Source organism: Hippichthys cyanospilos, chromosome 4 (genome assembly GCF_059441005.1).
Source record: "Hippichthys cyanospilos isolate Australia breed blue-spotted pipefish chromosome 4, RoL_Hcya_1.0, whole genome shotgun sequence".
NCBI classification, from domain to species: Eukaryota; Metazoa; Chordata; class Actinopteri; order Syngnathiformes; family Syngnathidae; genus Hippichthys; species Hippichthys cyanospilos.
Window position 1 is genome coordinate 8,373,044 of NC_142372.1, and position 13,340 is coordinate 8,386,383.

The following is a 13,340-nucleotide window of genomic DNA, read 5'->3' on the forward strand; positions in this document are numbered from 1 at the left end:
CTTGCACACCGAAAACAGTTTGTACATCTTTGCAGGATGATTGACACTGCACTTATGGAGGGACGTCAAGTGAGCATGCTGCAAATGAAAAAGACCAACAAGTTTGTAAGAGGTAACAAGATTTTTAAAAACAAGTAGGTGTGTGCCAAAAAGGGAGGCTTTGCTTGCACAGTCTAATGTCACAAACGCACAACTTATGTAACATCCAAGAATCCCCCCCAAAAAGCAGCTAAGTGGAAAAATACCCACCAGCCACAACATTCTCATGTGATCCACTTCAAAAGGCATAGCCTACAAGTTCAGCATGACTTTCAAAATCATAACAATGCTCATGCTTGTGTTCCTTTAACAAGATAACAACAAGAGATGAAATCATGAGTAAACACTACAAAATATACTGCAAAATGTAATCTGTTACTGTTTTGGTTTCATTTAAAGAGCCGAAGTGATGCTGCTCAAACTCTTGCTTCGTACTCATATGGTATTTACATTCTAGCGATTTCAGTTTGACACATGACCAAAAACTGACAATTTCAATAGCTTTATTGTTTGCTAGCAAGTGACGAGTTGCACCATAATTTATGCAGTACACGTGTTGCTGTCAAGACAGTCGGTTAAACACTTCCTGCCCCGTACTCAGTGTTCCGCAGAGTAGCTTCTGCAATGCTCTCAATAATGCTCTCAATATTCGGGGGGATATATGGACCTAGTATATGACAAATAATGAGCTGTTAATTTACTTTGTACTTTCTGTTATGTGTGAAATCAGTAATTCAAAATCTCATCCCTCCAGTTTTGACAGAGTAAAAAAGCTAAGTGAATATGCCATATTTGTTTGTGCACAAGTCTGAACAAGTCTGGTAGACCTACCCTGATTTTGCCATTCGTCCCAATGACGACGATGTCGTTGTCAGGCTCCAGTCTGGAGCAGCATGTGACTTATTCATTTGTGAACCTTAGGGGAATTTCCTGGAAACACCAAATAATGCACAATTCAAAGATTTGAAAACTTTCATTTTAGTAAGTAATACATTATTAGTTTGTCTTTTTATTTTGTGACACTTTTTCAAGACCCACCCGAAGGGATGTGAACATTGAAAGGGGACATATTTGACTTTTGAATGGTGATGTCAAACATACGGACCGAGGGCCCGAGACGGCCTACATGGGAGTCTTAATCCAGCTTGCATGATGATTTTGTGAAGCATTAAAAAAATGGACCCATTTATCCATTGCTCGTCATCAATAGACAATCTTTTACAGACGATGCCTCCATGAGCGCTGCAACTTAAAGCGAAAGTGAAAACTTGGCACGCTTGTGCAAAATAGCTTGTTGATTGGGTCAGTGACACACACTGGAATATTACACGCCCATTCACATTAGCATTTGCATGTAGCTTCACCGTACTTCTGCTCAGCGCAGGTAAAATCTTTAGATTGCCTCAAACAGATTCACAACGAGCGTTGGTCTCCATCTGTGCTCGTACAATACATTCAGTTTTGGTCCGTTTGGTATTATAAATAAGCAGTCTTGGTTTTCTTTTTGAATTTACTTAAATTACAGCTCAGCAGTTCGCATATAGCGCTTCAATGTTTGATGTCATCTCAAGAACACTTCGTTTTGAGTTTTCAACTTTTTCTGCCATTCAGCCATTACAAGAGTGCCATCCTGAGTCTAAAACGAGATACTACAGCACCATTATATTTATTTAATTTGTCCTGCAGTTCACTGTGTTCTTTGAAAAGTTGTACAACCACATGTTTTTTAAATGGGACATTTTCCTTCCACTGGATACTTATGTTTCACTGTTTATTCATATATTAATTTTATAAGTGATTTTTTTTTTGTTCATCTTATTATGTGTTCTATATAAAATAAATATCCTATGAACAAATGGAAAAATAAATCCTAGAAAATATCCATTCATTTCATGCAATTTAAGGATATTTTTTTTGTATTAGGATAGATAGGGGATATATAACAACAATATATTTATATGTGTCCCCTGCTATTCACAAAGGCAGTGGTTCTCAAATGGGAGTACTTGGAGGAGCTCCATGGGGTACTTGAGATTTTAAATAAAACCAACAGACATGCAAAAATCATTTTTTAAAACGATTGAATGAATTAAATGATTCAGGGAAATATAAGTTCATAAAACAAATTTCATGTTCAGTCGGTTATTCAATTTCATTATTTTAAAAATCCAGATTCTACCCCATACTGGATGGTGCGACTCAACTTGCCATGTGCCACCTCTCGTTACCTGTCAAGTTAATGATATATTTTGTGAACACATCTCTAATATGATCCCAAAAGTTGAATATTTTTCTGTGAACAAATATTTATTTATGAATATTTCTTTTTGAGAACTGGTGTGAAACTTTATGTTGATTATTTTTTGTGGACAAATATTTATTAATAATTACGTTAATGACTTATTATTGGGATCAGATCTCTACTGTAAACACAAAACAGAACGCTTTATTTATCTGTGGAGAAGCATTAATTTACAATAACTTCTTTTTGAGAGCAGGTCTGACATTTTATGTTGATTATTTTTTGTGGACAAATATTTATTAAGTTAATGATTTGGAATGGACCACACTCACAATCACACCAATCTATCCATAGTCCAGCTCTCTTTACGTAACTAGGACAAGCGCAACAGATGAATTTTTAACAATCACTCAAGTGAAATACTAAAATATTTAAAAGGTATTCCAAATTGAAAATGTTTCCATGACCACAAAGGTCAATTTTCGTCTGGTACGTTGCCCCTCGTCACAACTAGAAGGTTGAAACCGCAATAATGCACATTCTCAAAACTGCACAAAAATGTGAGTCCTCAAATTGCACTTTGGAGCGTAAATAAATAATTGGCATGAAAAGAAATGGGCAAATAAACTTATTGTGCTTTGAACTTCGTTCTGGTCGGAGGTCCTTGCGTGTGCAAACGGTAATATGGAGTAAACATGTTTTGAATGTAGAGGTGAATTCTCGAACCGTGTGAGTCGGAAGAGATTTCGAGGCCACCGTGAAGTCGTGGCCGGCCTTTGCAGGGTAAGTGTTCTCCCCCTCAAACTGGTTGCCATGTTTGGAAAAGTGGTGTGAGTGCATCTGGTTGCAATAGTAGCATGGTGTCGATAGATGGAGACAAAGTTGAATTTATTACTTTTTTCGTTTGTTTGTACAGTACTTATTTATATTTTCCTGGTGGTGGTTATGTGAATTATATATAAACCACCAGACTATACAACAACACCCGTGCGCAATCTCTACAACACCCGTGCGCAATCTCTTCAAATTAATCTATTATTATTATTCCTGATTCTCATATTGTATTTAAGTTACAAATTCTAACGATCTCAATCGTAGCAAAAAGAGGTCAAGTAAGCCAAGCTATTAATTCTTGATAATAATCTAAATGTGGAACAATACACATAACACAATAACAAAAATATTAGGCTCAGAGGCAGAGCATGTCTGCCTCAAAGTCCAGCTAGCTCCAGCCTTCCTGTGTGGAGTTGGCATGTGTGCGTTCTCACCGGGCACTCTGGCTTCCTCCCACATTCCAGCAACATGCATGGTAGATGTATTTGACTCTCAAAATTATCCTTATTTGATGCTTGAATGGTTGTTTGTGACTGTGTGCCTGCGATTCCAACACCCACTGCCCTAGACAACTGGGATTAGTACCAGCAAGCTAGTGACTCTAGTGAAACGGAAAACAGATAGGTGAATGGAATTATTGCCCCTCTGTCAGTTTAAAAGAGACAAATACCAACACGTATTTGAACAGCAATTTCAATTTGCTGTCCGGCTTTTAATGATCGCCAGAAAATGGCGTAATCATGGCCCATTTCCGATCGGTTTGTTATAAAATTAATAAATCATCATTAATGGTAAGTGCATTTAAACCTGCTGCTCAACAAAATGTATAAAACAATTTACCGGGGAAATTCTTTCCTGTTTACTTTCGTGGCATAAGGTAACTACACTTCCTGCTTTAGTGTCTAAGCATTATGGGAAATGAAGTTCTTCTCGCCAAACAGGCCGATTACTAACGCAATCGGAGCATTTCTGCCGCCGCATTTCCAATGACACAATGTAGGATTGTGAGACAATCACTACCTGGACCGAGCATTAATAAATAAATAAATAAATGTTTATAGTGCTGCAACTGTTGCAAACATTACAACTGAATTTAGCTGGATAAGCATTATGAGCAAAAATGCTACCTCAATAATGTCTTCCACCAAAAGTTAGGTAAGTGTTTGTAGGCAGATGGAGAGTTCATTTCATTTAAAAAAAAAGACATGGTATAGATTCCTGTTTGTGGCAATACTTTTGAGCAGACAGTGTTGCAAAATTATGTCTTAGTACTCATGTGAGTGACACATGAAAAACAGCGATGGCGGCGAATATTCATGTGGCCATCCCGTTCCAGATGAATTTCATCACCACAACTACAGACTCATCCACACCTGGAAAAGAACAAAAATCAAAGATTCTCATGAATACGCCCGGTTACTATTCGGTTCGTGGAACACTGAGCTAACATGTTTCAATTAGAGGAATGAAGCTTTAAACCAGAAGAAAAGGTTATTTCACACCTTCATTATTAGGAGATGATTAAATGATGCAACACAACGGTTGGCGAAAGATAAGGAAATCACAGTTATAATGTGACAGTCTTTCATGGAAGGTTATCTGGCTGCCAGAGAAGCAGGTCCACACTGCCTGTCAGTCCGCCGTATTACTGTGCTTCCCGGGGGAGGGATTTGGATTAGTCTGACATTTTCAAAGATAACTTTGGGCTTTTCCACGTGAACAATTCCTCCCTTGGTTTTTTTATTTATTTATTGCGAGGCAGGTGTTGCAATTCAGCTATGGTGGGACAAACACTTTGTTTGCGCGCTTAAGGAAATGTTCTCAGCGATCTGTATTTCACAGTTTTATTTTTAAAATGGGATTTCACTTTTAAGACCAGTTTAGTAAAGTCAAGAACAATAAAGGTAATTAGAGGAGTCGAATCATACTTCGGCTTTAATCATTCTTTTCCCAAATATCGTGCTACTCTTTCAGTACAGTGTGTGAGTTCTTTCTCCAGCAGTGCAATTCATGAGGACATTTTTTTTTCACTGTTAGACGCCAAGGATAAGCAGCTTGTCATCACTGATCCACAGTAGGTGGTTAACGAACTAATTCCAAATTGCTGACACATAGCCGAGTCAAGCAAAACCCCCATCGCTTAGATGGACTCCGGCCTTTCGCCGTCTAACACCATCAGGACAAACTGCAAACAGTAGACGCCGATATGCAGCAGGGAACTTCGCTTGAGCTCCATCTCCACCGAGGGCAGGATGTCAAGCTGAGGGGAGCCAAAGTAACCCCCAAGTATTAAAGTAAAGGATTACTTTAGATAGTCAAAATAAAGGCGTACTAAATGTCTTTAGCTATTTTCAGCTGTAAAAAGTTCACGTCTCTGATACAGTTGTTTTTACCTGTGTACTTGTGGTGCTGAGATGGAAACGTATATATGGTTACCCAAGAAAAACAACAACCAAATGTGTTTTTTGTTGTTGTTGTTTTAAAGCAAGCTTTAAAAGCAGGGGAAACCTATTTGTCAAGACATCATGCCGACAGCCATACTTGCCAACAGCCGTGCCAGCCAGCAGGGAGCTGACATAACATAAACAGTGAATCCAGCAAAACCTGCATTAGGATGCAGTTTTTCTAAATAGATAGAAAGATAGATAGATATACTGTAAAAAAAATTACCAGCATTTCACAATTACCTGTATTCATTTACAGTAAATTGTATTACAATGAATACCTGTGTAAATTACAGCAGCCTTAGATTTTACAATGCTTTACAGTTATTCTACAGTAGAATCCATTTATCGGTATGTTGTTGTAAATGCATTCACAGTATTTTGCTGTATTAATTACTGTGAAAGTAATGCAAAACTTATCCAATAATTTACTGTGAAATCAGAGCAAAATTTTAACAGTGTAGATAGATAGATAGATAGATAGATAGATAGATAGATAGATAGATAGATAGATAGATAGATAGATAGATAGATAGATAGATAGATAGATAGGTAATGTAGGGAAGGTAGATACATAAGTAGGTAGATAGGCTACTTTTATTTTACTTTAAAGTACATGTCAGAGCTTGTACTTTTACTTTGACTTGAGTAGATTTTTGGTTCAGCACTATACTTTTACTCAAGTCATTTTTTTACATAAGGTAGTTTTACTTTTACTTAAGTAAACAATCTGTGTACTTTGCCCATCACTGCTGCCGAGAGAAAATGTCATCAAATGTGCTCAAGACTCAGATAGCAACCACTTACGGCCGCTTAGCCAGTGAACAAATGTGAGCTGTGATTGTTTGTGACCCTGCGTAAGTGTGATGTCATTTTCAATCGACAGCATGGCTTAATATTGACACCTCTAGCTTGTGCGGATAAGATGTTCAGAGTCAATGGATATATTTCGACGAGAGACAATCCTAAACATGCAAGGTCAATGAAGTGCCCCAAAGCGTTTAATGATGAGCAATCGATTATGTTGTTAGAATAGTGACCCTTGAGCAACTGAACATCCATCAGGAAAGACATTGTTTGACCTGGCGGCGTCCACGAGGTCTTTGATCTGTGCACAGTTCATGGCAAACGGTTTCTAACACAGAACGTTCTTGCCAGCACTGAGGAAGAGGAGACCCAACCTCCAGCGTTCTGTTTGCGGCACTCCCACGTATACAATGTTCGCAGTGATAGAAATACAGTATGGAAATTCGAGTTACCCTTACTACATTCTACGTTGCATTGGTATATCAGAGGAAGAAGTTTGTGAATCATTAACTCGTTGCTCTGCTCAAAAGTAATTGAATTGGAAGTCAAGCCTAAAATGTTCTTTATTAGCCAATCTAGTTGTGCAAAGAATGAAGGCCTTCACGGATGTGGTATTCAGCAAACAGTAGCAAAGCATTTTGCTGTTCTTTGTTACCATCTATTTTTGAACAAATAACATTTCACTTCGAACTTGACAGAAAAGTCTGTTCAACACTGAAGTGCTTCTTTGTTTTAGGTTTGCTCCCTTCCCTCTTTAGATGCATAAGAACCTTCTCTTGATTATGTTTCTGTGCACTCTCACAGACCGCTCGACTGCTCTGTTAGACTTGTGTCTATTTGAAGGCTGGAAACGACAAATTATTTTTACAGATAATTTTACTGATCCCACCGAAATCCTGAAAACTCTACAACTTATGTTTTTCCTTGGCTATAATGTTATTTTTGTTTTGTTTCCTAGACTATAATGTTATTCCCACCAGTTTTTCTCTTGCATGCCCTTGCACATTTTTCACCTGATATATATTTTCAAATTTTAGTAAATTCAGAAAATCCATGCCATCCGCGCTACTATTTTTTTTCTTGTTGCAAAAATATTCTTCTTTTTCACACCTCCAAAAAATATCAATTTCCAATGAGCGATTCATTGAAATAGATTAATTAAGACCCACTTGAAATTGAAAGTATTCATCTCATTCGGTTCAATTTGAGAACCTATTTTAACATTCCGAAAAATACACATACACCAAAAATGTTCCTAAATTTTCCCCATTGTTCAATCAGCCTTTACGGGCAATTTTTTTAGGAATTACATTCTCTAGTCTTGCCCATACATGCTATTCTGATTAATATCGGATTTATGGAATCTAAATTCTGCAGTAAAATCCACCTGTTTCACCTTATTCAACTTAAAGAGCGGCCATTTTGCCACTTTCTGTCAACTGAAATTTCAATAATAAGATTGTTCAGCGCTAAGCAAACATAGCTCAGCTTGCAAATGGCTCATGACTAAAGTCAGAAAGCAGGTGAGCATGGGTTGGTCTTACCTGAGCCCAAAAGTGATGTCGTCATCACAGTTGGATGGAGAAAACAGTGTGGATTTTGCATCTTAATTCATATGCTGTGATTTGACTCAAGGAGTCTTGGCTGACTTCCCCTTTAAATGGCAATATGATAAATCAGAGTTTTCCCATTCTTTTTTTTTCCATTCTTAAATCTCAAAAACAGTTTGCCTTTTGCAACACTCACCGACGTTTGGATCCTCGGACAGCTATTCGTCGCTAACGTCCGCCTCAAGGACGCCATGCCTCTCGGCAAAGTCTTGGGCTTGCGCCAGACTCCTCGAAGCGATGGCTCTTATCTAGACAAATGATACGTCGGGTAAGGTGACTCAGGATGCGGCGGGCTTCTTGTTTTGCAAACCTGGTGGTCCTGAAGAGGAAGAGTCCTCAGAGCCACGCTGAAGTCGTGACTGATTTTCCCAGCACCGCAAAGGCCCCATGCTGGCGGCCACTGTCGTCTGGCTATTACTCAAGTGTGACCTTGGCAAGCTTTGAGCATTTAAACGCCTGAGAGGTCATGCTTGTGTCACCTGTTCAACCAAAACACACTCTGATGGGTTATGATTTTATTACTGACGCTGGTCTTTTTCCATTAAAGGATTTTGTGCTTAACAATATATAACAGTTGACACGCTTCTAAGGGTGTGGGGGGGGGGAGTAACTATACAGCTTAATGTTGCACAAAGCAAGCACAGGTCAAGCCAAGGTTCTGTTAGATAAAAAAAAAAAAAGTAAATGATTACACTATTATATCACTCACGGCTGGGTGGGTAAGTAAATCTGAGCCAGGATGACTGTGGAAAAAAAAAGAAAGCGTCAGCTTAGCTCAGTTGCCCTTGAGCTAAATATTGCCTTCTTTTTGCGATAAACATGTTACCAAATGCCGCCAGAAGGGGGCACTGTGTTGTCAGTTGTCATCACTCGCAGCTTGAAAAGTTGATGAATTGAGGTGGTTACAGAGCAATTTTCTGAGAACTATTCAGTGTACTGTTTAATGCATTTTTTAAATGTACAGCAATTATATAAATATTAATTAATTGTTCTCAAATTTCCTGCCACGCTTCCACAGAAGAGACTTGAAGAAAAGTTTTAAGGTTCAAATACTTTAGTGTTTATTCTCTAAAATGTAGTTTGATGTAGTTTGTGTTTTTTTTTTCCTGATAAATGATCTTTCCCTAATTGTTTTTGATGAAGTTTTTTTAAAGCACATTCTGAGACAAGACTATACATTTTAAACTATGGAAATTCCCTAGAATATGTATTTTTTGTAATTTATGATTAATGGCCAACATGTATCCAAGAAATAAACTCTTTATTTAGCAGATTCTCCTGTTCTAACCGTTCAAGACTTTCAGGTGAAATATCAGTCAAAAGCCAATTTATTACCATCATATTCTTGATTTGTGTAAGACTTTTTTTTTTAATTCATCATAAACTCTACAGAGATGAGATAATATTGTATTGTGTGACAGGTTCATAGCTGCTAAAGATGATTTTTCTTTCTTTTCTTTTCTTTTTTTTTTTAACATTGACTCTACTTGTTGTGATATTTGACACCAAAAATACAGTAAGCCCAAAGAAGCTGCATGCTACCGTTGTCATAACAACAAGGTACCAGCTGGACAATTTGTATGCAAATTTCTTTGGTGTTTGGCTCATATTTTCATCGATACCTTGTGATCTCATTATCATAAAAGTGACTCAGAACTTTTTAATTTGTTTTTTCTGGGGCAACCTTAAAGTACAGGCTACAACAGTATATATATATATATATATATAGACAGGCTACAACAGTATATATATATATATATATATATATATATATATATATATATATATATATATATATATATATATATATATATATATGTATATATATATATATTATTATATATATATATATTATTATATATATATATATATATATATATATATATATATATATATATATATATATATATATATATTATATATATATATATATATATATATATATATATATATATATATATATATATATATATATATATATATATATATATATATATATATATATATATATATATATATGAAACTTAAGGGACACTGTTGGTGATTGAGTAGACAGCAAGGCAATGTGATGACATCACCACAGGTGTTGAGAAAAAGAGGTGGTGAGTGCGAAAAGGTGTAACCTGACACGGCAACTGGATTTTAAATTGGTGTGAAGCGACCAATCAGTTCTGTGCCGCCAACCAACAGGCTCAGGTGGCGGAAGACCCCCACAGAGACCCCATGATGAAGCTCAATCTCAGACAGCCTCTTCCCCCATTTCTTGAGTTGTCTGATGAGCAGGCGAATAACCCGATTGGACCCTGGCTTTCACCGGATCCATTGACAGAAAGAAGTCTCATTAAATCAGAGGTTCCGGGACGACAGCCCGACATCGATGTCATGTCTCCCTGATCTTTTTTAAATTTAATTTTTATTAAGAATTCATGCATCTGAATGACATCTAACGGGTCACCGGCGAACATAGTTTGACTCAGCAGATTGTCATAAAGAAACAGTAAGAACGCATGTGACATCCAATGACCCAGCTTCAAATTCAACTTTCCGCCAATCAGGGCGCTACTGTTTCAGAGTTTTTTCAGGCGGCCTTCACAAGCTGAGCCCAGGTCAGGTTAGGGTGCTTCCTTTGTATGCTGCGCTAACTAGCATAAATAAACATTCTCTTTTCTTCTCAAGCGCTACTGGTAAATATACTTGTCTGTATTTGCATTCAATTTGCTGAGCAGTGCCGCATGATGGTTAGAATTTTAGGTGTTCAAATATGAGAACAAACTGAAGCACAAAACATGCCCAGTCTAGTTGCCGAGAAGAAAAACAGCAGAAGAAGATTAACAGGAAGTTATTGACCACATTGTAGCTAACGGGCAGCTCCTCTCCTAAGTTTACTCAACATTGTTAACGCAACGTCTCTAAGTTATTTTAAAGACACAATTTCATGTGTAGTGTGCATATAGCCCAATGCAAATGTGAACTAGAAGGAAGTTAAGGTTTGTGGTACTCACTAGCATTCTAATGCTAATCATAATTGCTAGAAAAAATTGCGACAAATAATGCTTGTGTCTAAAAACAATGTAAATAAACAATGGGTATTTATATCACTTGATTTCACATTCAAACTTTGAAAATTATTAAGAAAAAAAAATATGTATAAGTTAAAAAATAATAATTTTGGGGGGTGTATGGCACCTTGAGGTACCTTTTTGTACAATATTGAGATTTGAATGTTTTGAATTACTCTAAACAATATGGATAAATACTCAGTAAAAACATGTTTACCCAGAGACCAGAAACTATTATACACAAACTATGTCTACAGACTTTGTCCTCCTTGTCCTTGGCAACATTATATGAAAATCCAATACGTACGGTTGGGCCTGCAAGGTCACCATCCACGAGATGTTTTATTGATGTTTTTGCCACGCTTCCTATCATGGTATTGGAAGCAGATAGAAGCAGACGCACTGTGGCTAAACTAGTTACCATTTAACAGCTCTGTATTTCATCAGCATACTTGATGTTAATGGGAAATAAAAAGGACCAGAGAGAGGCGGCCTAAACCCGCTTTGATTAATGCCGACATGTGGAAGGTTCTTCCCGGCTCCTTCCCAGGCTATCAGGGGAGGCAAATTGTGTATATTTATTTATTTGCATTGCATGTAGCCATGGGAGCAACTCCTTCATCTCAAGGTCAGAGCAAGAGAAGGGTGACGCCCTCGACGGGGATGAGTCTGGGGAGGGTCACTCATTTATTTCTAACGCTACAGCGTTTATTTCTTTTTGTTTCCATTAGTAAAAGTATGATTGAGGGTAGAGCTAGCCTTTTGAGCCACCCACCATTGTGGAGGCGCTCGGCCCCTTTGAGAGTCACTATCTCTGTCTGCAGCACCCACACACTGGGAGGCTGATCTGCCGAGCAAGAGCGAGCCGGACCGGAGCCGACTTAGCCGAAGCCCTTCATCTGAGCCCGACTGTGCTGATGATGTGGAGGGGAGGGGACGTGCGGCCCTTACATCGAGTTATCATTCTTTGTTCTCTCTTTCCGTATGCTTCCAAATCCACAGCGGAAAAAAATGCGACTTATACTCCGAAAAATGTAGTCATTGCACATCAAAAATAACTTAGTTATCAATTCATTTCAGACAAAAATTATTTATTACTGTTGAAACTCTGTAAATAAGTGTAGTATGCCTTTGAATGTTGTTTATTTTAAGTTCATGTAATAATGTTCATTTTAATATTTTGATACTGTTGGAGTCAGTTTTTATACTCCTGGGAAAAACATTTTGCCATGTCCTAAAAAAGGCTCTAGGTACAAATAAGTATGTTTGTGGTTTAAAACAAATGCATAACTGGTCCAAACTATTAAACATCTATAAAGGGGACCATATGTGTCCCATTCTGTTACAATGTAGGGGTACAAACCAGTGGCGCTCACTATTGGCTTGGCAAGATGGGCAAACCAGAACTGGAAAACACCCGTGACCGCCATTTTGGATTACCCACTTAAGAATAGTATGTGTGTGTGTGTGTGTTTATATCAGTTAAGTAGTTTTGAGGATTTGAAGAAATGTATTTGTATTGCGTTAAGTCTATTCTTCAATATGCTGCATAAACAGAGGAATTAACTCTGTCGTTTGAATACTTTTGGATAGGACTGTCGTTACAGATTGTCATCCTTTCCTGGCGATGCCTGTCATAATGTAGTATTTTTAAGCAAAGAGTTTGCATTCTTATCCCTAAGCAGCCCTCAGAAGACCTCATCATTACATCTGTGATGAAAAAGCTTTATTTTTTTTGGTCTGATGCAACACTTGCAACGTCTCGCTGGGGCGACCCGTAATTTGTATTCATAAAAGCTAATGATTTGTTGCTCTCGCCAACGGCCGAAATACAAGGAGATGCCTTTTATTAATGAGTGTTTTTATGATTGCAAATGCAGTGAGACGTATTTCCACGACGCCTCGATCCGACGGAGCATGAACGGGGCTTTTAATGAACAACAAATAAAGTCTTGTACGGCGGTTTATTGCCTTTTGAGTGCTTAAGAAGTTATCTCATCCATCAGCAGTTGGCGTGAGACTCCATTAGCTGCAGCATGAATTTGAACGCTCACTTTGGGATGGCGCCACCTTGTCATTATTTGATACCGAGTCCATCTTTGAGCCCCTGACGTGAGAAGCAAGATAACAATTGTGCTTGCTGAGGATGATGGGGTCCTCAATGTGCACTGGGTTAGGCTTTGGACAGAATTAGGACATCTTGTTTGAATTTAAAATGCAGGGGAGTAATTATTAAAAAAATACTTCATCTCTACCTTGCCCAGTTGCCATTAAGCAGACAACACAGTCGGCTGCGTCTCCCACT

At 37.8% G+C, this 13,340-nt stretch overlaps 1 pseudogene across 1 annotated transcript; it reads right to left on the reverse strand.

Annotated features, from left to right (window-relative positions):
* Nucleotides 1-870: 870 nt before the first annotated feature.
* On the reverse strand, nt 871-12,465 carry LOC148424466 (trans-1,2-dihydrobenzene-1,2-diol dehydrogenase-like; annotated as a pseudogene). The gene is made up of 8 exons (XR_015865380.1): nt 12,399-12,465; nt 11,811-11,882; nt 8,287-8,366; nt 8,113-8,224; nt 6,616-6,780; nt 5,225-5,395; nt 3,550-4,488; nt 871-969 (listed from the first exon to the last, which is right to left on the reverse strand). The product of XR_015865380.1 is annotated as a trans-1,2-dihydrobenzene-1,2-diol dehydrogenase-like (transcript).
* Between the last annotated feature and the right edge of the window lie 875 nt (nt 12,466-13,340).